General features: G+C 41.7%; 1 protein-coding gene across 1 annotated transcript in view; it reads right to left on the minus strand.

Annotated features, from left to right (window-relative positions):
* The window catches only part of IRF2 (interferon regulatory factor 2), a 125,674-nt gene that overhangs the window by 96,411 nt on the left and 1,494 nt on the right, over positions 1–27,769 (minus strand). Inside the window, exons 3-4 of the mRNA XM_074353540.1 lie at positions 2,043–2,143; positions 1,101–1,172 (exon numbers count right to left, since the gene is read on the minus strand). The gene's annotated coding sequence lies outside the window, so the exon portion shown is untranslated. The remainder of the gene's footprint in view (positions 1–1,100; positions 1,173–2,042; positions 2,144–27,769) is intronic.

Here is a 27,769-nt window from a genome sequence, read left to right on the forward strand (position 1 = left end):
ATATTCAATATCGTGTAGTAGCTTACAGTGAAAAAGATTATGAAAATAAATATATATATGTTGATGTATGACTGAAGCATTGTGCTGTACGCCAGAAATTGACACATTATAAACTGAGTATACTTCAATTTTTAAAGAAGTATATATATATATATATATTTCCCAAAGCAGTTCAGCGGGAATGGGGTTCGGAATAGGAGTGGTTTTCGTGTAACTGAGTGTTTGGAATTTCACGGGGAGCATTCTGACAGAGGCTACTGGGGGGATGTTGAACTGTGATTTATGGGGAAATGCAGTAAATCCGTAGAGAGTGAGGACAATGCTGAGCTCTGGCTGTTTTAACATAAGCTAGTAGGGCCTTGAGGCTTGTGCGAGGGCCATGGCCCTGGAGTCGGGAGACAGGCCGGGGCCCAAGCCGACGCTCGGACAGACTCTGGCCACGAGAAGCTGCTCTCCAGGAGCTCGTCTTCTCCGGGCCGCCGTGAGGAGCAGAGATAGTGCACGTGGAGCCACTCGCTCTGTGCCCTGCCCCGGAGAAGCAGTAATTCCTGTGCCAACCTGCCGGACCAGTCACTGCTGAGACACATGCTTCATTAAAGCATAGACCTTCACTAGGCTGCGAAGATACCTGTGTGAAAGCACAGCTGACAGCAGAAATGGACAAATCCCGCCTGGGGCACCGGGAGGGGATTCAGGACGAGCGCACTACAGGAACAGAGAGAACCATCTGCTTCCGCAGGTGCCAGGGTGGCAGGGAGGGTCCTCACTCGGCTGAGGTGTAGAGTGAGTCTGGGGTCTGCCTCAGACAATTCGTGCAAGGCCAGAGCCACAGGAGTTGTTCAGAATGGGACCCAGGGCCCAGGGAAAGGACTCTAGTTGAAATGAGCATTAGGTTGTACAGGGAAGAAGAGGAAGCAGAAAGTAGGCCACGACTCAGGAAAGGCCCGAGCAGGTGGTGTAAACACCTACACGGCTGATGTGGAATCTGGAACCGGGGCGTGGCAGGGGACTCTTTTTGCCACTGCCACTGCAGAACTAGCTGACCATGCAAGGCCAGTAACCTTTATTACCCATCCCCACCCACTCAGACCTGGCCTCACCTTCCTGGATGGATCCTTGCCCAGCTGCCTGTCACACCCCAGTGGCATCCACAGCTTTGCTCTTCGCCTCACCTGCAAAGAACAAGAAAACAAAGACATGAGCAGAAGTTGGGCCATACAAGGCCACTCACCCTGGCCAGCAGCTATAGGTGAGCAAGGACATTCCCAGCCCCTAGCAATCTGGAAGATGCCCTTAGTACCGGTGGAAGGGCAATTCCACATGGCAAGGGCCAACCCTCCTCCCACTTACAAAGTGATCTCTCAGCACAGCTCTTCTACAGCTATTCACCAAGCACCTCCAGAGCTTGAGGCTTGGACGGGGTGAGAGCCCAACACAGGTTCTGATGAGAGTCAGACCCGGGTTCTGGTTTGTACTCGCTTTCCTCCACCTCACGTCCATCTCCCTGCCTGACCGTCAGCACCAGCCGGTGGACGGGATCACCACGCAATCATTCAATACTACAGCCAATGTACAAAAGACGAAAGGCAGTTTAGGATTACTGACAATTAAGGAATAAAGCAATGGGGTGTGTGAAAGATGAATCTTAGATATTTTTCAGACTTGTGTCATCTTTCATATACAGTTGGACTTTGTGAATTTCCAAGTAGAAAACAGAGCATGTAGCGTTTCTCAAACTTTATTGTACTGCGGCAAATGATACAGGCTGAATTACCTCCCCCTCAAAATTCAAATGTTGAAGTCCTAAGCCTCACTACCTCAGAACATGACTGTATTTGGAGACAGGACCTTTAAAGAGGTAATTAAGTTAAAGTGGAGTCTTCAGAGTAGGCCCTGATCCAATGACTGGTGTCTTTATAAGAGAAGGAGATTAGGATGACAGAGACACCAACAGGTGCAGGCACGGAGAGATGACCATCTGAACGCACAGCAGGAAGGCAGCCGTCTGCAAGCCAAGGGGAGAGGCCTCAGAAGAAACCAACCTTGCCGACATCTTGATCTCAGACCTCCAGCTTCAGAACCATGAGAAAATAAATTTCTGTTGCTTAAGCCACCTCGTCTGTGGCACTTTGTTGTGGCTGTCCTAGCAAACGAATGCAGAAAACCGATTAACATCTTAGTTTGGCATACACAAGAATAGCATTAATAATCATTTTTGATAATTTTATTCAAATTTATTCTGGACATTTATTCATTTTCATTTGTTAGATATCTAATATCAATGATTTATTAAATACTAACTTTTTCCTACCTTTGCCTGAGTTCTTTGCACTTGATCTACACACATCCTCAAATATTTGGCCAGTCTGCCATTACAGATGGACAAACACTGTACATTCTCGGGCTGTGCTCCTAATCCCTTGCCGGCAGCTTTGAGATTTTGCAGTTGTGTATGATGTCAGTGTAGCTGAGCTGGAACTACGCATCCCACAAAACCTGAGCAACATTTGGAAGGCAGCAGTGGGACGGCAGCCACGTTTGTCGGAAGCCAGAAGGTTGGTGCGGGGTCAGATGCTATGTCAGCTCAAACACAAGGCAGTGCCTCTGCGGGCAACAGCTTGGCCTCCAGTTCCTCCAACTGCTTCTTCAGCATCTCTGAATCCTAAAGGACTGTGTGTAACTCCATTACAAAGGGCACCAGCTCTTCTGCAGATCATCTTCGTCATCAAATTGGAGGACTGGTGGCATGAGAGATGGAGGTGGGACACATGGGTTCCAGCTCATCCACCAGGCAGGTTCTGGGGTGTGCCTGCTGTCTTCACGTGTCCAGCTCACATGCAACCTCCCCGCATGAAGCTGGTCCATCCTGCTGACTTCAGGCCCAAGTCCTGACTCAGGGAATGTGGACTGCACAGAGAGCATAACCAGCTCCCGTCATCAGGCATGTTCTAACCCCCACAGTAAGTTCCTTGTTTACCTCGGAGTGGTTTTGCTCCTCTGATCAAACTCTAACTGATACAGATTCTGGAACCAGAGTGGGGGTAATAAAAACCTAAAACTCGTGCACTGTCTTTGGGGCTGGCCTTGAAGGTCTGTTAGTGAAGACTAAAATAAATATGAGGAAAATGTCATTGGAATCTGGAAGAAAGGAGGCTTTTTTATATTGTGGTGGGAAGTTTAGCAACACTGATACCCATGATAACTCAGGAAATAGAAAACGTACCAATGAACTGTGTGATCTAGCCAATGGAATGTTCAAGCACAGTGCTGGAAGTGCCACCTGGCCTCTTCCAGCTGCCTACCATAAAATGAGAGTGTATGAACATAAGCTAAAGAACAAACACTTAAATATAAAGGTGACAGGTCTTGCTCAGTTTGAAAATAAAATGGTTTCTCATTCCCAGGTGACAGAAACATCTAAAGTTAAGAAATGGCTTATGGATCTGGTTCCAGTCAAGATAGAGTGAGCAGATCCCACAATCTCTCTCCCACTGAATTCATCTAAAAACTCTAGACAGAATACATAGGGAAACTAATGAAGACTGAAAGGAAATAGTAGCAGGTAGACTGGAAAGGGAAGTCGAAACTCCAAGAAAGTCCAATAAGATAGTGAGCGTCCTGGGGTTTTTTCCCTTCCACATCTCTTGTCATAGATGCAGGAAAAGTCTGGAACTCAGAACTGCTTAAGTTGCACAGACAGGAAAAAGTCCAAGAGAAACTCTCTCTGATCAAAGCAAAGGACAGAGAGAGTCATGAGGGAAATCCTCTGTGTTGGTTCCTCCCAAACTGTCCTGATGCCATAAAGCATTGAGACTTGGGGGTCTTGGGGAGGGGATGAGTGTATTTTGCAGGCAGAAGGGGTGTTAAGTCAGCTGGCAGAGGGCAGACTCTGGCAGACCATATCACCCAAAGATGGCCGTAACAGTATCTCCCTTCCCACATGCTCTTTTAACAATGCAATCTTGTCATCTCCCATCAAGAGGTGGAGTCTACATCTCTTCCCCTTGAACCTTCGTGACCTTCGTGACTACCTCAACCAACAGAGTATAGAGAAGTGATACTATGTAATTTCCAAGACTAGATCATAAAAGGCAATGCAGTATCCTCCTAGATTTTTCTCTGGAAAAATGTTTTTGGAGCCTAGCTGCCATGCTGTACACAAGCCCAGATCACATGGAGAAGTCACATGGAGGTGTTCTGACTGACAGCCCCAACTGAAGTCCTAGCTGACAGCCAGTATGAACCCCAGATTCTAACCCCAGCCCCCCTATCTGACTGCAACCACATAAGAGACCTAATTAACCCCCCACAAAACGAATCAACCCCACAATTCTGAGAGGTAATAATAGTGAATGGTTTGTGTTGTTTTATGGCACTGAGGTTGGGGTGGTTTGTTACACGATAAGAGGTAACTAGAACCAGAATCATAAAAATAGCTCTTTCAGTATCTTATTCATTAGCTCTTAGACTTTCTCCAAATCTATCATCCTACCTACCACTTGGAGCCACCAGCCCCACATCTTGGTTGCTAACATTTCCCCACCCCCACTGTTCTCACACTGTGGTTGCATTTCTCATCTTGGTCTTTAGTAAGACCACTGACTTCCTCATTGGCTAGGAAACCCTGCTCCTCGGACACTGAAACTAGGAACTGCCTCCATGATCCACCCCTAGTAACCTCACCCATCAGATGTGGAATCAGCAAAGTAGGAAGGAGGGCCTGTCATGAGGTGGGAATGATAAGCCTCCACAGATTAGAAGCTTAGCAACCCCTTGTGAATGTGGGGAAGAATAATGAATGTAATTATTATCATGGAAATAAAGAAATGGTATAGAGAAATACAGACTAAGTAAAAAGTGGAAGAGAGAAAATGAGGAAAGGAGAAAGGAGGAAATTTAAGGGGAATGTGCCAAAAATGAAAAAAAACAGATTCAGGTTCAGAGAAATAGGAAAGGAAGAGATAACAATCATAAGGTGAGAAAAAGAAATTGAGGAGAAAGAAGATCAAGTATCGGGGCAGGAAATAGCTCAAGTGGTAGAGCACATGCTAGCATGCACAAGGTCCTGGGTTCGATCCCCAGTACCTCCTCCAAAGGTAAATAAATAAACCTAATTACCTCACCCCCCCAAAATAAAATATTAAATAAATAAACTGAATAATTTTTTTAAAAAAGATCAAGTATGGTCCCTCATACTCGAGAGGTTTGCCAAAAACACCTGCGGAAGGCGTGCAAACATGAGCAGACTTGAGCTAAGGGGCTGTGCAAAAAAATGCACTAGCACTTTATTGTATGTAATCTACACTTCATTTAAAAAGTAAACAACAAGAAAAAATGTACTAACTGGACTGATCTTCCATCTCTGCTGTCAGAACAGTGGCATTCAAGTAAGTTATTATGTATTAACAATGCAAAGTTAGGAGATTTGGAGATGGGACTTAAAATTTCGAGTATTACTACTGGAAAAGACTTTATAAGGATGACTCTGCTTTCTATGGTACATACAAAAAGATTGCTAGAATGTATCAAATGATTGAAGTTGGCTTCCTTACCATCTGTTAGGATGTTAATCATGAAGGAAAAAAGCCTATTATACCATTCAATAAATCATGCTGAAAGAAGACAGTAGTCATGATAAATGTAGAAGTAAGCAACAACAAAATAGGCAATACTGTGTATATTGCTATAGAACATGCCCTTCCTTTACATAAAGACACCAAACAAAAGAAGCATGTTCCTTCTGAACAGCAGCCCTTATGCACTAAACCATCATTATATAATAGAGAACAGAGGGAGGTTGTGACCTGCATCTCTAGTTTTGGATGAGAAGAAATTATTCTACTGATCAGAGATAGATCACAGGAAGAGGAGATAACTGAATCTAGTTTTATTCCTGGTAGTGCCCTGGTTTGAGAGGGCTGGTGACATAGCATTCCAGCCAGTGTATTTAGGCAAATGTTACAGGTGGGGCCGAAATACTGAGTCCCTCATCCCTTGGGGTGGCCACATGCAGCTCCATGCGTTTATCCCAGCATGCAATATACAGATATAATTTTCTATCATTATCATTCTCAACACGTGTCCAGTGAGATGAAGAAGGTTGGAGGCTGGGCTGTGGTTGAAATAATTCTTAATTTACAAGGTTTTCACATAGCTAACAAAAATCTGAGCATAATCTACCTTGATTCCAACCAGTTAAGGAGAAGGGGAATCCACTTCAAACTATCTTACTTTTTCCTTGGGACATTCCCCTCACCAACCCATGCTCTGCTCCCGAGTTTACACAGAGAGAAGTAAAGTAGGACGAGGGTAATGGAGTAAAGGTCCAGTTGTCACTGATCAGCTTAGCGGCCTTGGGAAAATTACAAAGATAATAAGGTGAAATCCCTTCAGTGTATAGATGAGGAAACCTAGACCGAGGTTAAATAGCTTGAAATTTCAAAGGTGTGGCTAGTGGTAACACCAAGACAAGAACCCCTATTCTCTCCAGTCCTGGTATAGGGCTGCATCTGCCCTTGAACCAGACTACTGCCCTACATGCCACAAGTAACTTAATCATTTAAATAAAAGAAAAAAGCATTACATCCACTGTCACTATGGGAGATCGTCGGAGCTGTGATCCAAGAAAACTGACTGTCCACCAGACAGGATGGTCAGAATGGACAGAGAGCCTTGGCATGCTCGTCACACGTCTTGATCAGGGTTCTGCTTCGCTGATCCAGAACCACTGGAATTGGTTGCATCATGGGAGGACAGACTCACACCTGCTGTCCTCAAAGACCTGAAATCTAAACCAGAATGCTAAGTTATTACTTTATAAGGAGGACTAGATCTCTCCGAAGACTATTTACTCCAATCTCAGCAGCCCCTTCCATTGTTCTAGGTCCCTTATAGGCTGCGTGATGAGCATGAAATCAGAGCATAGGGATTCCCAGGCCCCACAGTTGCTGATGAAGCATCCTGTCCCATAATAGAGGATTTCAGTGGCTGCCAGTTACTTTCTTCCTCCCACCCCTCAACTGCCAAATTCCTGCTGTGTTCAGCCAGCCCCGTCCTGTTAACAGTCATTCTTCCCTAGATAAAGCAAACACAACTGATTCATATTCCTCCAGGTTAATAATACCTATTATCTTCAGCCTCAGGTAAGTTAATACCGATGTCCTGATATAACACATTGATTACCTTAGGGCATCTCTGTCTCCTTAGTCAATAATTTACTGACTTCACTCATTATCTTTTGATACTTCCTCATTTAGTCCCAGAGGTTAACTTTATCTCAAACTTGTGAGGGTCTTATTGTTACTCCATGTTCTAACTACAATATCTGCTAAGAGCAATGCCTGGTGACTAGCTTGGGTGCCAAAGAATTCTTATGCGCCATCTTTTGAGAAATCATGACGTGTCGCACATAGGACAGCTGCTCGTTGGATACCTCCACCTTACGGTACATGGGGCTGACTTTGCTGCACTGAACCACACTTTTGCATAACTTCTCTAGTTAGTCTCATCCCCTCTTAGTCCATTTTCCATTTCATTCTTTTCTTGTTTAATCTTCCAGCTACCTTTGCCTCTATACTTAGACCAAGGCACTCACACACACAAGTATTAGCTGTACTGGCAAACAGCCTCAGTTCCTTCCGGAAAGCAGCAAAGATTAAATCCTTACTTTGGGTGCAGAGTGTCACGGCCAGCTCTCTTAAAGCCTCAGTTCCCTCACCTGCAAAACGCTGACAGTCTCTCCTGCCACCTATTTTTCTTCACAAGATGGCTGAGCGATTCAAATAAGATAACGTAGGTAAGGTCATTTTGTAAAAGGATCGGCAAGCCACACGAAGGTAAGGAAAACATGCAGATCATTTGCAACAAAAATAATTAGGCATTCATGTTCTTTCATTTAAATATGGCTTTGTTCCTTTTTTGCATCTAATTAAATCAAGAGAAATGTCAGGTATGATTCTTAGGGACCAAGATTATGTTTTTGCCCGGCAAGAAAAATAGGCCCTCGAGTGCCTTGGGGATATAGTTAGTTTGGTTTTTCTGTGCTTTCGGATTAAAGCCCTATCTGGAATTCTCATGGCTTTTTATCCTTCTAACCATTTTGATGCTAATGTAAGAAAGTTCAGCAGGGATGAATATTCTAAATATATATGACTTTATTTAATGAGTGTCTTCATTAATAGTTATGGTTCGTCACGTGACCGTACTTTTCAAAAGCAAGAGTAGGTGGATGGCAAGCAAACCCTTGTGCCTGCTTGGAGAAAAGAAATGTGGCAATCCAAATAAGTAATTAGAGATTGCACAGGGAACAATTGTGGGATGCCGACAAATGCACCCTGCCTCACAGCGGGAGGGCTCGGTCCTGGTGTGTAACATTTCAAAGGCGCTTTTCCGTGGGAACCATTTCTCCCTCCTGCACAGATGCTTTTACAGCCGCTGTCAGGTGTAGCGATTTCATTTTAAATACAGAATGTTCTCCAGCCCCTGTAATAACCTGCAGCTGTTGGACCACTTGGTGCAAGAGGCTGAATGTTGTGCATTGTCCCTGGAGCTGCTTCAGACCAAAGCAAAATATTTTTCCGCTTCCAAGAATCAGTGAAGGGCCACCTATCAGTGGAATTTAAAGTATTTCTCCAATTAAGCTCCAGACCTACAGAGTCAGTTTTGAATGCGAGAAGAAAGGGAGAGCAATTCAGCAAGAGCTCCTCTAAGAAGAGCTGTTCTGGAGATGACAGAGTTCTCTGTTTGGAGCAGCCTTCAGCCCTCTTTCTGAATAAGGAAACACCTGCATGCAACGGGGGTGCAAAGCCCTGATCCCCTCCAGGCACGACAGAGAAAAGTCTGCAGATTTTTCAGCGCTGCTATCTAATGGCCAAGAAGTGAGTGCCCAACTAACAAGCCGTGTGTTCAGTGGATAGACAATACATGCTAGCTGAATGAACTAATTCACGAATACCATAATTTTAATATTTGAATTCTAGGGAGGATTCCCTCTGCAAAAACTCTATCAGTGTGAGTTCAAGTTTTTTCCTTCAAATTCTAAAAACATACTCTTGTAAGGCAGTAGCACCCGCCTAGGAGGGGGCCCCCTCGATGTGTGAAGGGAGAAGGGGCATAGCCGCCCGGCAAGCCGAATCCGCTGAACCAAACCTGGCTTGGCACTCAGTGGGCTCAGAGAGGTCCCGGCAGATTTCATTTATATGCCAGGTCCTTTTCCATCCACGCATTTCAGCAGAAGACATTAGCCCCTGGTTTATTGCTCTGCTGTCACTTTTTTTTTTCTTTTTAGATTGTTCAGGATTGCTCGCACCAGAGTTAGTCATATTCCAAGTATCTGTAACACTCAGTGTAAAAGTACGGAATTCAGCTGTCTTCTGGAGGAATATCTGGGTAGTGATTATAGATTCAAGAATTTAAAAAAGAAATAACTAGTGTGACTGTCATTGTCTCACGCTATCTATTCAACCCCTCCATCTGGGTTTGGTTTCTGTCATAAAAATAGAACAGAAACCAAATGTAGAGGTCTTGTTTTTGCCACTAGGTTGCTGTATGTATCCTTTAATTTTCCTCCTCCCAAATGGGACCCAGGTGGCGAGGTGGCAACGTTCAGAAAAACATTTACTTTCCACAGAACCAAGCTGTCCTTGACTTGAAGTGACCTTTGGCCTAGGATACAAGGTTACACAGGACATGAACAGAGATGCTACAGCTGACCCCTTCTCTCTTCCTGTTCCAAACCTGAGGACCTTACTCAGAATAAGAGACCCTGGGTTTGTCACATTATAATGTCCACAGGAGACAAGTCGTTGGCCTGATACAGCCAGCCTTGCTGGGGTTTCTCACGCGAGCACTGGGTAGTGTTTTCTGTGTTTCCTGCATGCTGAGCAGCTTGGGAGCACGCTGGTATTGGAGCCTGCAGAGCTGGACTTTAGGCAAGGATCCCAAGAGCAAATGTCTTAACTCAGAGCTGCGACTCAGAGGCACTGGCAGTGTCTTCATCTTACTGTGTTTGCCCAAGAGCTCAAGGACCTTTTACAGTCGAGTCTTTAGACCATGAAGGGAATGACAATGTGGGATCCTGGTGAGATACCCAAGGATGATATGGGAAGGAAGGCGGGCAACAAGAGGAGAAGGGGAGCGCCCCTCCCTTCACTCCCCTGCACCGTGCCCAACCTCACAGCCTCATCAGAACGGCCGGCAGCAGCCTCCATCAGCCGGAGTCTCCCGGGACGGCTCCTGATGAATGGCTATGCCGGATGGTTGATCCGACCTGGAACTACTCACCTTTCCTTCTCTCTACACCTCTGACATCTCTGAGCTTTTCCCCCAATGAGATCACTAGTTGGAGGGCAGTACAAACGGAACCTGACTCCATTGCTCTGCCTTTTTTTTTTCAGCTTCTTTTTATTACAAACTTATTCCTCCCAACACATTTATGGGTGTGGTGCATAATTGTACATGTGAACTTTTTTTTTGTCAGAACCGAGAAGAAAATGATGAAGCATTAGGGATGTCCTACTTTTGAATATGCAATATCAGCAGATCCTTCAGTTTAACTCTGTGCACAAAGGGGGGGGGGGAGCAACGGGGAGAGATTCTGGGATTTCCGGCCTCTGTCACCTGGGCAGTGCCTCCTTCAGGTCACTCCTGGGAGCTCAGACTGATGACTGGTTTTCAAAGACTGTCCCTGAGTGGAACTGAGATACGAAGGTACCATTTTTAAATGTTGAGTTTCCTCTTGAGGACCTCCCAACTCATTCCTGCCCCAGCCCACTTGGGGGAGGATGGAGAGATTCACTTGCTAAAATGAGGAGGCCAGTGCCCGCAGCTGGCCAGGCTGAGCTGTTTCTGAAGCTCAGAGCCGCTGTGACTCATCCCTCCCACAGTCCGTTAACTTCTCACTCCTCTGACGAGACCAGCTATCCTTCTCACTCTGACTCCTACAAACCCACTTATTTTCAAATTTGCTCAATAACCGTGACATTCAAACCCAACCTGCTCCATGCACAGGATGCTGAAAAAACACACAAGGGGAGTTCGAGGGTCTGCAGAAAAAAATAACAACCAGAAAGTGAGGACTACTTTCTTAGACTCTGGGTAGTAAGAAATAGATGCTAATAAGCGACTCCAGAAAGTTTTAGGACATGTGCCATCCTGCCCAATTGAGTTAAAGGAATGCAGTCAACCTAACTGGTGATTTTCAGGAAGTCACACCAGATTTTAATTGAATTCACAGACTCCTGTGCGATTAGAAACATAATACTTTGGTGCCCAAACTGGATTGAGCTGGTAACAATAAAGCCAAAATGATTTTCTGCTGTACAGTAGTGATGCTCAAAGTTATTCTCCCTGTGACACTTCCAGGCCCTGTTACCAAAGTCACAAACTTTGTAAAAACAAACAAACAAACTTAAAAAAACAAAAAAAAAAGTTTTCAGAGAGGATTCAGGTCTTTTCTGCATGGCTCTAACTGCCAATGCAATAAAAAATGCAATGAATGCATAAGGGAGGATTGCAGTTGGATTTAAGAGAACAAAGAAAACCCTACATCAGTTTGGTGCAAAGTCACTGGAACCAGGTAGCAAGTAGCACCAATTCCTCCCATCCTTCCATCAGACACCATGAATTTAAATTTCTGAGTCTGCCTCCAAAGTCCACCTAGATTCAGTGAGTCCAGGGACTACAGAAGCCTCCAATACTTGGCAGAGAGTAAATATTCAACAGATTCATTTAACAAATATTAGTTGAGTGCCTACCATGTTTCAGCACTAAGGCATAGGGAATTATCATAACACTAGTTGGCTTGGATATCAGGCCAATAAGATTAACCACTGGACTATCAGTGGGAACCTCAGAGGTATATATTCAACACAAGCCTGAATTAAAAATCCAACTTATTTTCTACTTTTTTTTTTTTTTTTTTTTTGGTATTTCTTTGCTTTAAAAGTTAGATCTGTATGGGCTATAGCCTTTTACTTTGAGCTCTGGATGTCCGTACACAACTCTCAGTGGAAGGCTCTTCGAGATGTCTGTCAGAGAAGCTCCTGAGTCTCATAATGTTTAAACCTGAATTCATTGTCTTCCCCGCAAAACCGTATGTCAGCTGGTGGCAATCACCCAAATCCGTGCCTGTGAATCACCCGCCTTACCTCCTTCTATTCCCTTACTTCCAAGATCTAATCAAGCCACCACATCATATCACTTTTACCTTTTAAACACTACTTAAACAATACAATGGTGGTCTCTTCTGTAGACATTGTACTAAGCGTTCATAGATGGGTATGATTACAGAGATTAAACAACTTGCCTAAGATCACACCCCTAGTTAATGGCAAAGCCACTATTCAAGGTCAAGTCTGTCTGATTCCAAAGACAAGGATTCTTAAACCCTGTGCCTCTAACTTAGCAGTCACTGCCCTAGTATAAGCCTCCCTTCTTCTGTCTTTTTATTGGTTTTTCTGTCTTCAATTGTTTCTTCTTGCTTCCTGTTTACCTTTAGTATATTTTTTAAAGTCAAGTTAATAAAGGTACAATATATTAAAGTTCACTCCCTTAAGTACTTTGATGAATTTTGACAAATGTATGTGGTTGTGTAACCACCACCATAATCAAGTTATAGAACATTTCCATCACCCCAAAAAGCTCTTGACCTTTTAGTCAATCCCCTTCCATGGTTCCTGACCTTGACAATTACTAACTGATTTTTCTCTCTATAGTTTTGCCTTTTAAAGACTATGATATAAATGGAACAATATAGTATATAACCTTTGAATCTGGCTACTTTCACTTAACATAAAGCTTTTGATTTCATCCATGTTGTTGTGGGTATCAATAGTTCAGTGTTTTTATGACTGAGTAGTACTCCTTTGCATGGATGAGTCACTGTTGGTTTATCCATTCACCAGACGAAGGACATTTAAGTTGTTTGCAGTTTGGCTACTATGCATAAAGCCTCTGGAAACATTCCTAGATGTGTCTTTGCATGAACCCATGTCTTCCTTTCTCTTGGTTAAATACATACATGGGAATGGGGTTATGGGTCATAGAGAAAATGTATGTGTATGCTTCACTTTACGGGACTGTTTTCCAAAGCGGCTACATAATTCTGTATACCAGCCAGCAGCGAATGAGAGTTCTAATGGTTCTGCATCCTTACCAGCACTTAGTACTGCCAGTCTTTTAAATTATCTAAGAAATTTTTGCCTAAGTCAAGGTCACAAAATATTTTTGTGTGCAGAATTGATACTATTTATTTCTTAAATGTTTGGTAAAATTCACCATTGAAGTCATGTGGTTTGGAATTTCCTTTTGTAAAGGTTTTTAATTACAAATCCAATTTCTTTAATTCAATTTTTTTTTAATATAAGGCTATCCAGGTTATCTGCTTCTTCTTGAGTGGGCTTTAGGTAGTTTATGTTTTTCAAGAAATGTCTATACCTAAGCTATCAAACTTATTGACATACAGTTGACCACAATATTTCCTTACTATCATTTTAATATCTGTAGAGCCTGCAGTAATGGCCCCCTTTCATTCATAATATTGTTCATTTGTGTCTTTGTTGTTGTTCCTCTTTATCAGTCTAGCTAGAGGCTTATCAATTTTATTGACCTTTTTCAAAGAAACAGCTTTTTGTCTTGTCTATTTTCCTGTTTTCTAGTACACTAATATCTGATTTTATTTTTATTGTTTCTTCCTACTGCTTGTTTTGGGTTTAATTTGTTCTTATTTTTTAGCTTTCTTAAGGTTTTCTTTAAGCTTAGGTTAATAATTTGAGAACTCCTTCCTTTTTAATATAAGCTTTTAATGCCATACATTTCCCAATGAGGTCTGCTTTAACTGTATCTTGATGTGTGTGTCATCAATTTTGTTCAAATTATATTTTCTCACTTTCTTTGTAATTCCTTCTTTAGCCATTTAGAAAGATATTAATATTTAAGTATTTGAATTTTTTTCCTTCTAGATGTCTTTCTCTTATTGATTTACAGCTTAATTTCATGTGATCAGAGAACTTACTTCGTATGACTTTCTGCATTCCATCCACACTTTCCTCCCCAAAACTGCACTCTAAATGAAAAATGTCTCTATACATTGCTATGGAGTGATCTCCAGAATACAGTGTGATTAAAGCAAAGTGGAGATACATCTTATACATATTTTTAAATGGGAGAATAAACCACAAATAGATAAACAAAATAATTCCCTATAGGGTGGATTGAGGCAAACAAGAAGAGGTGAAGGGTAGAACCTAGATTTCTCTGAAAATACTTTGTTTTGTAGATTTTACTTTGAATGCATGCTTCTAAAACAAAATCGAATACAAGAGAAAAAGGAGATAACTCTTAAAATCAAAATCAATAGGATCACAAAAACATACTGATGAGCAGAATGGTTTTTCCACTGTGCTTTGTATTTGCTTATAAAAATAAGCAAATGCTTCATCTGGACCTTCTTAAAAGAAGTACTGCGGCTGAAGCTGGCAAAGTAGTTTCTGTCTGGGATCCAGAGAATAGAGAAGGGAACAGGAGCCCTAAATCTTAACGAGGACATTTTGTAATGAGAAATGCCTATTTGCTCGCTCTTCTCCTGAGTAAAATTTTTAAATTTCTATCTTTCATAGAGAAAGTAAATCTAACTGAATCATTCCCCTGCTGAAAACCCCTCAAGGACTCCCCACTGATTACCTGAACAAGCACGACCCCTGACCCCTCAGTGGTATCGGAGATGATTTTAAGCTATCCATGGATAAACACTTTCTAAATTTTTAATTGTAGTACATTTATTGTAAACTGTATTAGAAAAATAAAACCAGTAGAACAAAATTGATTTCGGGGATATTATTGCTCAGGCCAAGATTAAGTAAAAAATGAGCTGATTTAATATTAAACAAATACTATTACAGAGACAACATGGATATGGCAAAAATTTGAAGAGAGTGGAAAACAAGATGTTTTGGAAACAGTGGCCCACGAGATGGAGTTCAAGTTTTTCCACACGGCACACCAGGTGCCCGCCTCTCCAACCTCATGTCTTGCCTTCTTGCCCAGCATTTTATGCTTCAGCAACAAACACCAGATACCACTGGTTTTCCATTCTCCAAACGGTGTCTTGCCTTCCTATGTCCACCTTTTCCTACTCACCTACCCTCTGAATTCCAAATTATCTGTTAAAACAGCTTTCAAGCGGACCATACGTCTGTACTTCTGCTATAACTGCACTCACCCACAATGTATGGGAATGATTTCTTCGTATGTTTCTAGCCCTCAGGACTTTAAGCTCCTAGGACAAGGACATTATTTATCTTTGTATCCCCAGTGGTAGCACAGTGATTATTAACTCAAAAATTTCTTGCATAAAACCTGGAGTTGGCATGGAATATGCTTAGTCATAAAATGGTAATGCTTTTTTTAAACCACTGATTTATTTTTTAATTTTTTCATTGTTTTAATTTTTCTGTTTACTTTTTTTATTAATAGACTTTAATTTTTAGAGCAGTTTCAGGTAACAGAATTGGGCAGAAAATAGAGAGTTTGTATATAGCCCTCCCCAGCCCCACATACATACTCCCCTACCCTCAACATCCCTCATCAGTGTGGCATATTTGGTACAATTGATGAAGCAACATGAGCACATTATTATCAACCAAAGTCCATAGTTTACATTAGGGTTCACTCTTAATGTTGTATGTTCTATGGGTTTTGACAAATGCATAATGACATGGAGCCACCACTATAGTATCCTACAGCATAATTTCATTGCCCTAAAAACCCCTTGTACTCCATGTATTCATTCCTCCCTCCCTCCCTCTCCCCCCCAAAATGGTAGTGCTTTTATTGAAATCTCTTCTACGTGCAGGGCACGGTAATGGACAACTGGAATGAAAGCAGAATAAGAACAAACTGTTCAGGGAGCTTGTAATGATCTCATTTCACCCTCAGAATGACTTGATGGGTTAGGAATTATTCTCTGTCTTACAGATGAGAAATTTGAACCTGAGTGGCAGCGATATAGCATAATGGTTAGATGATTGGTTTCTGCCATTAAAAAGCCTGCCTTCAGATCCATTTAACAGCTCTGAGTAGGCTACCCAACCTCTCGAAATCTTGATTTCCAATTCCGTAAAATAGAATAATGATAACAGTATCTATCTCTTAGGGTTGTTCTCAGTATTAAATGAGATAGAGTTGTTAAGGCCACTTCAACAGTGCCTGGCCCAGAGTGTTGATTAAACCTGTGTGTTTATATCACATTTATTAAACCCGTATATACATCATAATAATTATAACATAATAAATAAAAACGACAGTCACACTGCTTCAAAGTCTGCCTCAAAAATAGAAGACATAAATAAATTATATCGGAAAATAATTTAAAAGCAACTTAAATCTTTATCTCATCTTTTCAAAATGTCATAGAAGATTTCTTCTGTAATACACAACAAAACGTCTATATAATAGCCTCCTCCGCCAGCATTTATCTGCCCAAAGCCCTACTGATCACAGCATTCAACTACATCCAGTTTTTTCTCCCCATGTCTCAACCCCGTCCCCCCAAAACAAAGCAGACTTTCTCTTCAAACCCCTGCTGTGTCAACGCTTTTACTTTCTGCGCATCTCATCTCATCTGCCAAACCCATCACCTCCTTTCCCCAAGTCATTCTCTACCCTTCCCACTGTAAATCAGTTTTGCTGTGAACCTCAAACTGCTCTAAAATATAAAGTCTGTAGCCTGAAAAAGTCTTCAGAGCCTGCTTGGTGTATATGTGGCAACACAGCTCTTCAGCATCCAGGCAAAACCGACTATATTATTCACAAGAATAACAATAAAATAGTAACAGCTAGATTTTTCTGAACACTTCTTATATGACAAGCACTGTTCCAAGTACTTCACATAAACTATCTCATTTAGTCTAGACAAGCCTCCCCCAACCTTAACTTTACTCTGATCTGCTGAGTAAGGCTAAGTTACCAAGATGGCAAAGACAGGCTTACTCTCATTGGTCAGGACCTTATAAATATGTTACTTTTTCTTTCCATGTCTCATTAAATTAACCCCCACAAACCCACATACTTAATAATGGAGGAGGTAGCATCTCTCTCTGACTCACAGGCCCACAATCTCTGCAAACTCCATGAGGATAGAAGACAAAATTATTCAAGGCAGAGCTGTCTCAAACTGTAGCGATGGAGAGCAGGCCAGTGGCTGCCAGAGGCGAGTGTGACTACAAAGACAGAGCACACGGGGCTTTATGTGGCAGTAGAATTGTTCTGTACCCTGATGGTGCTGCTGCTGACGTGAATTTATACGTGTTAAAATTCATAGAGGGGGAGGGCATAGCTCAACTGCTAGAGTGCACGCTTGACATGCACAAGGTCCTGGGTTCAATCCCCAGTACCTCCTCTAAAAATAAATAAATAAACCTAATTACCTCCCCGACCCCCAAAAAAAACTGGAAAAAAAAATTCATTGAAAGTCCATTTCACAGAATGATGGGTTTTTTTTTTTTTTTTAAAAAAGGAAAGCTGCTTCAACACTCAGAAATTTTCTCCTATACATGTGGATAAAACTGAAATTGAATCCAAAATTAAAGAGTGAGATACCTAAGCTGTCTTCCCTCCTCTGGCAGAACCACTTTCAAGGGTCAGCTCTCGGTAAAGCTGTGACTAAACAAAGACTCCTCTTTACCTTCCTCCTCTGTTTCCAAGCGCCTGCCTTCCTCTCCTGACCAACCCCCACTGCAAACCTGCAAGCAGGGCACCCAGGGGCTCACACTGCCCCCTCCCTCCCCGCCTCCCCCTACTCTCCCCGGCAAATGCACGGGCTCTGCTGCCTGCGACCTCGACCTCGGGGCCCATTGCCCTGGAGCCCCGGCACTGGGGCACTGGCGAGCTCCCCCTGTTCAACAATTGTTTGCCAAAACTCCTTTCCCTGACTTGAGGTTCTGCTCTCAGCTAACTGCCAGAGCAGAAAGGATCCAATAATCCATCTCACCAAGTGGAGGTGTTCACAAGCAAGAATGATTGAAGGGGTAGAAATACCAGTGGGGAGGAGATGGATCATGGGGAAATCTTGGGCAGGGAAGTTTCACAACATCATTCAGCTCAGTCTTCGTAGGTCCTGCCCATTCTGGCCCCAAAATATACACAAGCCTTCTCAGAAAGATGTCCTTCCCTTTTCTTAAAAGTCTTCAGAGTAGTGGGGGAGGCTGTACGTGTGTTGGGGGCAGAGGGACCCAGGGGGCAGAACTCTCTGTACTTTCTGCTCAATTTCGCTGTGAATCTAAACTGCTCTAAAAAATAAAGACTATTTTTAAAAAGTCTTCAGAGCGTTCTCAGGATATATGCTGCATTACAACTCTTGAGCATCGTCTGGGCAAAACCAACTATATTATTCATTAACAGTGACAGTAACAAATACTATATGTAGTATTTACATATTATTTTTAACAGTTTATCAGTATTATGAAACTACACTTATGAATTATATTTAATAACATAGTTATATTATTATAAATAATGATGGAATAATAAAATAACAGCCAATATTTTTTGAGCACTTATCATAAGACAAGCACTGTTCTGTCTCCCGTGTGTTACCTCATTTAATTCTCTAACAATCCTAACAGGTAGATACTATCACTATGTCAGGTTTACAGGGAAGGAAATTGAGGCAAAAGAAGTTAAAGTAACTTCCTGTGACAGACGTGGAGAAGCGGCACCCAGACGCCCGGTCACGTTGGTCCCCTTCAGGGAGCGGAACGCTCAGCCTTCTGCTGTCAGCTCCTTCAGGGCCGACCGCAGGTGCAGAACACCCTGAGCTGTGGCTCTGCCCTTCCCGGGCAGCACTCACCACGTTTCTGTGCAAGGTCCACGTGAAAAAAGGCCTGGCTATTTCAGCCCAGGGCTGGACACTGGCAGTCCAGAGCTCCCTGCGGGGTCATCTGAGGCTGTGTCAGACCTGCGTTTCACTTTCATCCCTCCCTCCACCCAGTCCCGCTTCCGCCCTGCCTTCGTAAGTGCTGGTGCTCAATAAACATCCTGCACCCCACACTGTCTCAGCGCGGGCTTCTGGAGGATGGAAGGAACGCACGGCATTCACCGGGGGTTACACAGCGGCTAAGTGGTGATGCCCTGAGTTAAATCCTGACAGTCCCATGCTCTTAAACACTAAGAAACACTGCTTCCAAATATAAAAACAAACATAGAACACTGATAGCAATTTAGCAATGGCTGAAATTATTACTTGGAATGTATGAAATTGTCTTTAATTTTTTATACCAGCTTTATTGAGTTATAATTCACATACCATAAAGATTCACCCTTCTCAAGTATACACACAGTTCAGTTTTTAGTACATTCACAAAGCCGTGCAACCATCACCACTATCTAATTCCAGAACATTTCATCACTCCAAAAAGAAAACCTGTACCCTTGAGCAGTCACTCCCCATTTGTCTTCAATTTTGGTCTTCCTAAACAATACTTAAACTAGTTCATCTGTTTGTGCCAGCTATGAAATGTATCCACCATGATCCAAGGTACAAACTTTCCTAATTTCACTCTCATTTCAAGTACCAAAACCATAAACATGTTCAAATTCTTGTTTGGTAATTTTACTCTTGGGAACTTATTCTTTAAAAAAAAAATTTCGGGGAGTGGGGAGGGTATAGCTCAGTGGTAGAGCACATGCTTAGCATGCACAAGATCCTGGGTTCAATCCCCACCTCCATAAAAATAAATAAATAAACCTAATTACCCCCCCCAAAATAAAATTAAATCTCACTGCTAGGAATTTATTCTTTTTTAAAAAGGGGGGTGGGGTGCTCAGTGCTAAAGTGTGTGCTTAGCATGCACGAGGTCCTGGGTTCAATCCCCAGTACCTCCATTAAAAATAAAGAAAATAAATAAACCTAATTACCTCCCCTCCACTCCCCAATATATTTTAAATTACAAAAGATGGGGAAAAAATCGGTTTGCTGTGGCATAGTTTATAAAACTAAAAAACTGGGAGCAACTTTTGTTCATCACAGGGATGGGGTAATTAAATCATGGCACATTAACAAACTGGAATATTATGCATCCATTAAAGACTGAATAGCAACAAGGAAAATGTCTGGTATAACATTAACCATGAAAGCAGAATATAAAATTTCATCTACAGCTATGAAAAATATGTACACATGGATAAGGATCGAAAGGAAATGGAGAAAAATGAAAACAGTTGCTGCGACAGGATGTTGAAACTGAATTATTTTCATTCTTCTAAGTTCCTTTATTATTGTCAAAAAGTTGGTCCTTGCAATGAATAAGAATTGGAGGAAAATATGCATATAATCCACTCTTGCCAGGAAAACTGCTCATTCACAAGGGGAGGTGGTACAGCATACAATTCTTGTTAAGAACAAGGATTTGGGAGTCACACGGATGTGGATTTTAATTCTGGCTCTGATACTTCTGAGATGTGACCTTTGGCAACAATCTAACTTCTGTAAGACTCATTTCCCACAACTGTTAACAGGGGAAGCATCTACCCTCTAGGGCTGCTGGAAGATGCAGTTGAGACAGTCATGCCTGGCACCACTTAACAAATGGTAGCCACTGCTTCTTTTGCTGCATAGGTAGCGGTGGTGGGAGTGATGGTGGTGGTACTGACTGGGGACAGGGGATAGAGAACAGAGGGTTTTGTTTATGAAAATATTGCTACACTGAAAAACTTGAATGGCAGTATAATTTCACACTGAATACACAGGCATGGGACTTTCCACTATCTCTATCAATTGATTACTCCAATTCAGACCGAGTGAGCACTGCTTCAGAGGAGAGATGGAGGTACAGGCATTACCCCTTCTTAGCTGGAGATACCTAGAAATCTGCACCAACAGGATACTCACTGGTATCCTAGTTGAAAACTTCATCAAAGAAAATCAAGTACTGCTCAATTTGTGTGACTCATTCTATTAATGAATTCAATGCCTACTAACTGTTCTCATGGCTGTAATTGTTGACATCACCATCATTACCAACAAAGAGCCAGTGTGGCGTATTAAGCAAGCCCCACCCAGGTCTTGTCTTTTCTCCTGCTGGGGATGAGCTGTCCTCTCCTCCAAGGCACACAGGACACCAGCCCAGCCTTTCCTGCCCACTCAAGGATCTGTCAGTTCCTCTTCCTTATGCACCCCTTTGTCCTCTCTCCTCATCAGTATCTGGTAATTTCTAATTGGATACAACAAACTATGCATTTTACCTTGAAGGGTGCTGGATATTTTTGTATTCCTGTAAGTATTCTTGAGCTTTGTCCTAGGATGTTAAGATACTTGGCAATGATTTGATCTTTTTGAATCTTGCCTTTAAGATGTGTCAGGCAAAAACACAGAGGTGTTCCATCTACGGCTAATTAGTCTCATTACGGAGGCAAAAACTTCTGGGTACCATACCAAATGTCACATGAATCTCGATGTTTTCCACTCTGGGTAGACAGAAAAGGCACCATCCCCAGTCCACTGGGGGACACTGTTTCTGCTAATCCTTTCAGAGAGACTATATGCTGATGAGTATTCAGCTAAATAATCAAGGGGGACCCTCTGCAGATCTTTGAAATTCTCTCTGTGCAGCTCTCTTCTCTCCAGTACTCTGTCCTGTGACCTCTAGCCACCTTCATCTCCCTAGATTCCCAGCGCCATCTCCTCAACTCAGGGAGTTTACAGGCTCTGTCCCCGTCCCTGTGCTGAGGCCTGAAAACACTCTCCAGGCAGAGAAAGCTGCAGCAGTCCTGTGGCTCACTCATTTGTTTCTTGCCTCGCAGGGATCACTCTCTTTTGCTGCCTGTTGCCCAAAATCTTTCAAACCACTCTTTCATATATTTTGTCCATTTTTAAGCTGTTTCATGCAAGAAAGTAAATACGGTCCCTGTTACTCCATCTTGGCTAGAAGTGGGTCTCCCTTCTTGCTTTTTTTGTCATGAAAATGTCTGTAAGTAAAACAAATTAAGAGAAAAAAAAAAAAAGGAAAGAAAAAGAGATTCCTTGAAAAAGTCTTTCATTTCCACTTCGGTCCTTCCCATTCTTTATCAAACTCACTCCAATCTTTTGTCCCCAACATTGCTAAAATCATATTCTTCAGTGACCTCCAATGCGCAATTCTCAGTCCTCATTTTACTCACACTCGTGGCCTGTGACACAGTTAATCACTTCCTCTATCTTGAAACATCTGTTTTCCTTTCACATCCAAAATACCACACACACACTGTCCTGGTTCTGCAGTTATCTACATCTCTTTATTGGACCATCTTCTTTTTTCCAGCTTCTCAAAGTTAGGGTACCCCCACAATCCATCTTCAGAACTCTTCTCTATTCACACTCCTTCCTTCAGTCACTTCAGTCCCAAAACGTTGAATACCATCTGTACACTTACTTATATTTCAGCTCTGATCTCTTCCAGAACTATACATACATAAGTTTTTACTTGACATTTCCATAATGATTTCTAATGGGCATCTCAAACATAGCATGTCCAAAAGCAAAGTCTTGATTCTTGTCCTCCAATCTGCTCTCTTTCCTCAAGGTTCCCCATCTCAGTAAATGGCTATAGTGTTCACTCAGTTGCCTACATCAAAACCTTCAACCTCCCCTAGGTCCTCTTCTTCCCTCGCACCACAATCCATCTGCAAGCCCAGGGAGTCATATCTTCAAACTCTAACCAAACTTCCCACCAATTCTATAGCTAATACCCTGTTCAAGCCAGTATTAGTCCTTCACCCGGACTACTAACAGTAGCCTCTTAACTGGTTTCTCTACAATACGTTCTCCACCTAATAGCCATAGTGTTACTTTTAAAACATAAATCATCCTAGTTGGCTTTTTTACCGAAATTGATGAAGTGATCCTAAAATTTCACGTGGAATTTCAAAAGACTGGAAATAGCCAAGGCAATCTTGAAAAAGAAGAACAAAATTAGAAGGCCCAGCTTCTCAATTTCAAAACATACTAAAAAGCTACAGTTTTCAAGCTGTGTCTCACTGACATAAGGATAACACATAGCTCAGTGGAACAGAATAGGAATTCAGAAATAAATCTACATATCAATGGTCAACTGACAAGGGTGCTAAGATAATTCGATGGGTGAAATAGTCTTTTAAATAAATGATGTTGGGACAATTGTATATCTACATGCAAAAGAATGTATTTGGACCTTACCTCACATTATTCACAAAAATTAACTTAAAATGGATCAAAGATCTAAATATAAGAGCTAAAACTATAAAACTCTTAGAAAGAAATATAGATATAAATTTTCATGCCCTTGGGTTAGACAATAGTTTCTTGGATAGGCTATCAAAAGTATAAGCAATCAAAGAGAAAATAAATAAACTGGACTTAAAATTTAAAACTTTTTTGCTAGCAAGGCAGTGAAAAGACAATTTACAGAATAGGGGAAAAAATCTGCAGATTATATATCTGATAACGGTCTACTATTAAGACTATATAAAGAACTAAACTCAACAATAAAAAGACATAATATAATTTAAAAATGGGCAAAGCATTTGAAGAGACATTTCCCCAAAGAAAATATACTAATGACCAATAAGCACATGAAAAAATGTTCAACTCATTCTTCATAGTTATGAGGGAAATGCAAATCAAACCACAGTAAGAGACCACTTAACACACACTAAACAATAATCAAAAGACATAAAATAGGGGGGTGGGAAGGGACAGACTAGGATTTCAAAATTTGTAGATACTGACAGGCATATGCAGAATAGATAAACAAGATTATACTGTAAGCACAGGGAAATATATACAAGACTTTGTGGAGCTCACAGCGAAAAAAAATGTGACAATGAATATATGCATGTTCATGAATAACTGAAAAATTGTGCTCTACACTGGAAATTGACACAACACTGTCAAATGACTATAACTCAATAAAAAAAAATGTTAAAAAAAATAAAAGTAAAGGAGATCAAATGTTAAAATTAATGGTGGTATTAGTACATGAGTATACGGCACATTGAAAGGTTACTTTTCGGTAACATAAAAAAAGTACAAGTGTAAGTTCTTACAGACTCATCTCAAACAAAACTCCAGGTGCTTCACAACTACCATTTTTTAAAAGACAGACAGCCTAAGGCTAATATTTAAATAAACCCAGATGACAAGTGTATCTTCTTAAAATAACCATAATAAAGTTTTTACTGTCTTAAAAAAAAAAAAAGACATAAAATAGTAAGTTTTGGTGAGGATGTGGAGAAATTGAAACCCTCATACAATGCTGGTACAGCTGCTATGGAATACAGCCTGGCAGCTCCTCAAAAGCTTAAGTGTGGAGTCATCACGTCATCTAACAATTCCACTCCTAGTTACATACCCAGGAGAAATGAAAGCACAGCCACACAAAAGCTTACACCCAAATGCTCGTAGCAGTTTCATTCATAACAGCCAAAAACTGGAAACAACCCAAATATCCATCAATGGATAAATAAACAAAATGTGCTATATTCATATAATATTATTCAGTTATAAAAAGGAATAAAATACTGATACAGGCTACAACGTGGTTGAACCTTGAAAACATTATGCTAAGTGAAAGAAGCCAGACATAAAATGCCCCATGTTACATGATTTCTTTATATGAAATGTCCCGAATCACTGTAATCAATCAATGCAAATCCATGGAGACAGGAAGGAGACTGAAAAGGTAAGGGGAACCACACACATGGGAGGAAGCAAGAGAAAAAGACATCTGATAAGAATCTGGCAGACAAAGCAAAGGATCCTCCATGGAGGCTGAGATAGCGAGTTAGGTGAGAATAAGAACTCAGAGCCAGAGCGTCCCTGGAAAGTGGCAGGAACTGTGGCAATTCAATCCCAATTTTACTCAAAAAGTGACCACAACTGTCATATCTCAGGAATGAAAAGAGCAAGGTATAAATAGAACCTCAGTCATCCTCCTTTCTGCCTTTTAAGAAATTGATGGGAATAAATCATCAAGGTCTCCTCCTTGAAAAAAACTCACAACTTGATGTGAATGGCACCTCCTGGGGTTGTTCAGTGAAATGCCTGAGGCTGTGAAACAAGGTTAACAGCAGAAGGTGAGGCCCTATCTCTGTTACATGCTTTCAATATCAGAAAGGATGCAGACTTAGACATCCTACCACTAAAACAAAACAAAATGTCGAGTCCTACCCAATGGTATCCCAGGTTATTCCTACTAGAAAAGGATTTGTCAAGATATTCTAATGCTTTGGACAGAACATCAATCAGTCATAATTTGACACTGAGTTAAACTGACATTCAATTACCCTTAATGTGAACATAATAAATGTGAAAGCACTGTTTTGATTCTTTATTATGAACAAGTCTAAAACAAACACAAAGGAAAGCAAGGAGGAATTCCACTTAAGTCAGTGGGCTTTTTTTTTCCACTTGGGAAACAGAGCACAGAACAGTCATCCTTTTTTGATCTACCCCTAACATTTAGACACGAAATTACCTTCTAATCTTGAAGGAAGGTCAGGGTGACCACTGTTCCCCACCGAAGTCGAGACTTCCAAAATTGGATGACACTGAAAAAAAAATCTTACTCCAAATTCTACAATCCTCCCTATGTGAAGAAATGGCCTTGGGTCAAAAAAAGAACTGCTGAAAGAATCTATCATTCTTAAACACAGCTCTCCCTCCTGTTTATTTCTTAGAACCACAGAGCAAACCAGAAATCCAGAAGCAAAAACATAGCTCAGAATGCTGCAGCCAATTATCTATTTTTTCACAATATGCCTGCTCCTTAAACTAACAGAAAACATTATAACTAGCTGTAGTCAGAGACTACAGGAAGCAGAAAGACCAGAAGAAAAACCTCAAACATCTAGCCTTCATCTTTTTTTTCTGTGTGAAATCTACTTGGCTTCATGACTGTAAATGTATCCTCGCAAGCAGTTAAAATCAGGCATGATGTCATAGAATGACCAGCGCCACACTATCTTTTTCAAAATCAGTATTTTTCTGATAAACACACAACCCACATACCGTAAAAATGATGGTTTCATCGAAGGGGACCAAAACTCGCAATTCTGTTTGCATCAGCAGGTAAGCAACAAGACAGGTACCGGGGTTCAATGCGAGTGCCTAAGCCTCTGGATTGTTTTAAAAACGCCTGTTAGCTGTATGCAGTAATAATTATGGTGGATTTGGGTCAGGGTATATATAAAACTTTTTTTGGAATCTAACATCTCTCTTGTTGCCCAAAGCAACAACCTCAGGAGAAAACAAAAGAATCCTGGGGAGCAGAACATTAGCAGCCAAAACGTACAGTTTTCTCTCATGTATCAGTAGGAAGCCAATGAATGGGGCCTCTGACCTGGAACCAATGAGCCCTGCAGTTAAAATGGCAGCTGGGGGCAAGCTGAAGGGTTTGGTGTCAATTAGTTTTTTGGGCTACATACACCTAAAGATGTCCATTCTGTTCTGAAACATAATCAAAGGACCCTGACTAAAGTGAACTATGCCCCTAACTCTCTGCAGGGCCCAAACTTGTGTACTAACTTCACTTCAGACCAACCTCCCAGGCCCTTTGTCTTTTAAATTCTAACAATTTTTCTTTTAGTCTACTGCAATCTCTCACTAATGTTGCCTCTTTGATACTGAGTAATAGTGATGATGATGACAACAGCTATCTCTTACATGCTCATCCTGGGGCAGGTCCCAGGCCAACTCTGTTATTACATCAATTCTTCATTATTGGAACGATCCTGTGTACTAAGTAGTATTATTCCCAGTTTACAGATGAAGAAACTGAGACCCAGAGACATTAGGTAACCTGTCCAAAGTCACACCGCTAAGTAACAGGCAAAGGGAATGCACATCCTGACCTGTCTATGCTGCGGCTTCATTACTCCTTCCACCTCCCAGACATTAAACTCTGAAATTCTTCCTTTTTTCCCCACGATCCACTATCCTTCTACACTTCAAGAAAGTCTGTTCAGGAATACTTCAGGATGGAACCTTCCATTTACTCCACAAATGTTTACCAAGTGCCCACCTTCCTAATTCCTTCAGTCATTCACAAAGATTTACTGAGAGCCTGTTGTGTGTTAGGTACTGTTCCAGGCGCTGAGGACACAACCGGGGACAACACACACACAGATCCCTGCCCTGACGAGCTTCCATTCGACAAGGGGCAGAAAGACAGTACACACAGGAAATAGGAACTAGAGTGATGGCTCAAAGATCACAGGTGCTAAAGGAAATGTAAGAAAAGAGAAGGAGCTTAAGGGATGTAAGACTGTGTGTGCAGGACTGCAATTTTAAGTGTTCTAAAAACCTAACATTGAGCAAAGGCCCTCTAGGACATGACGGTCAGTTTCACGTGTCAACTTGGCTGGGCTACAGAGTACGGAGTTTTTTCATCAACCCCTAAGCTAGCTGTTGCTGTGGAGCTATCTCGCTGCTGTCTTTAACAGCTACAAGCTGTACAGGAGACTCCCCTCGAACGTGGGTGGGCCTCATCCAATCACTTGAAAGGCCTTAAAACCAAAACTGAGGTTTCCCCGAGACAGAAGTTCTGCCTCAAGCCTGTAACATCAGCTCCCACCCACGTTTCCAACCTGTCCTACAGATTTCAGACTTGCCAGCCCCTGCAATTACAGAAGCCAATTCACTGAAATAAATCTTTTAGTGTATCTTCTATTTGTGTGTGTGCTACCATAGGCACATATTTGTACGTGTCTACTGGACACATATAGTACATGTGCATATATGTACGGTATGTATGCATGATGT

The sequence above is a fragment of the Camelus bactrianus genome, chromosome 26, assembly GCF_048773025.1.
Source record: "Camelus bactrianus isolate YW-2024 breed Bactrian camel chromosome 26, ASM4877302v1, whole genome shotgun sequence".
Classification (NCBI taxonomy): Eukaryota; Metazoa; Chordata; class Mammalia; order Artiodactyla; family Camelidae; genus Camelus; species Camelus bactrianus.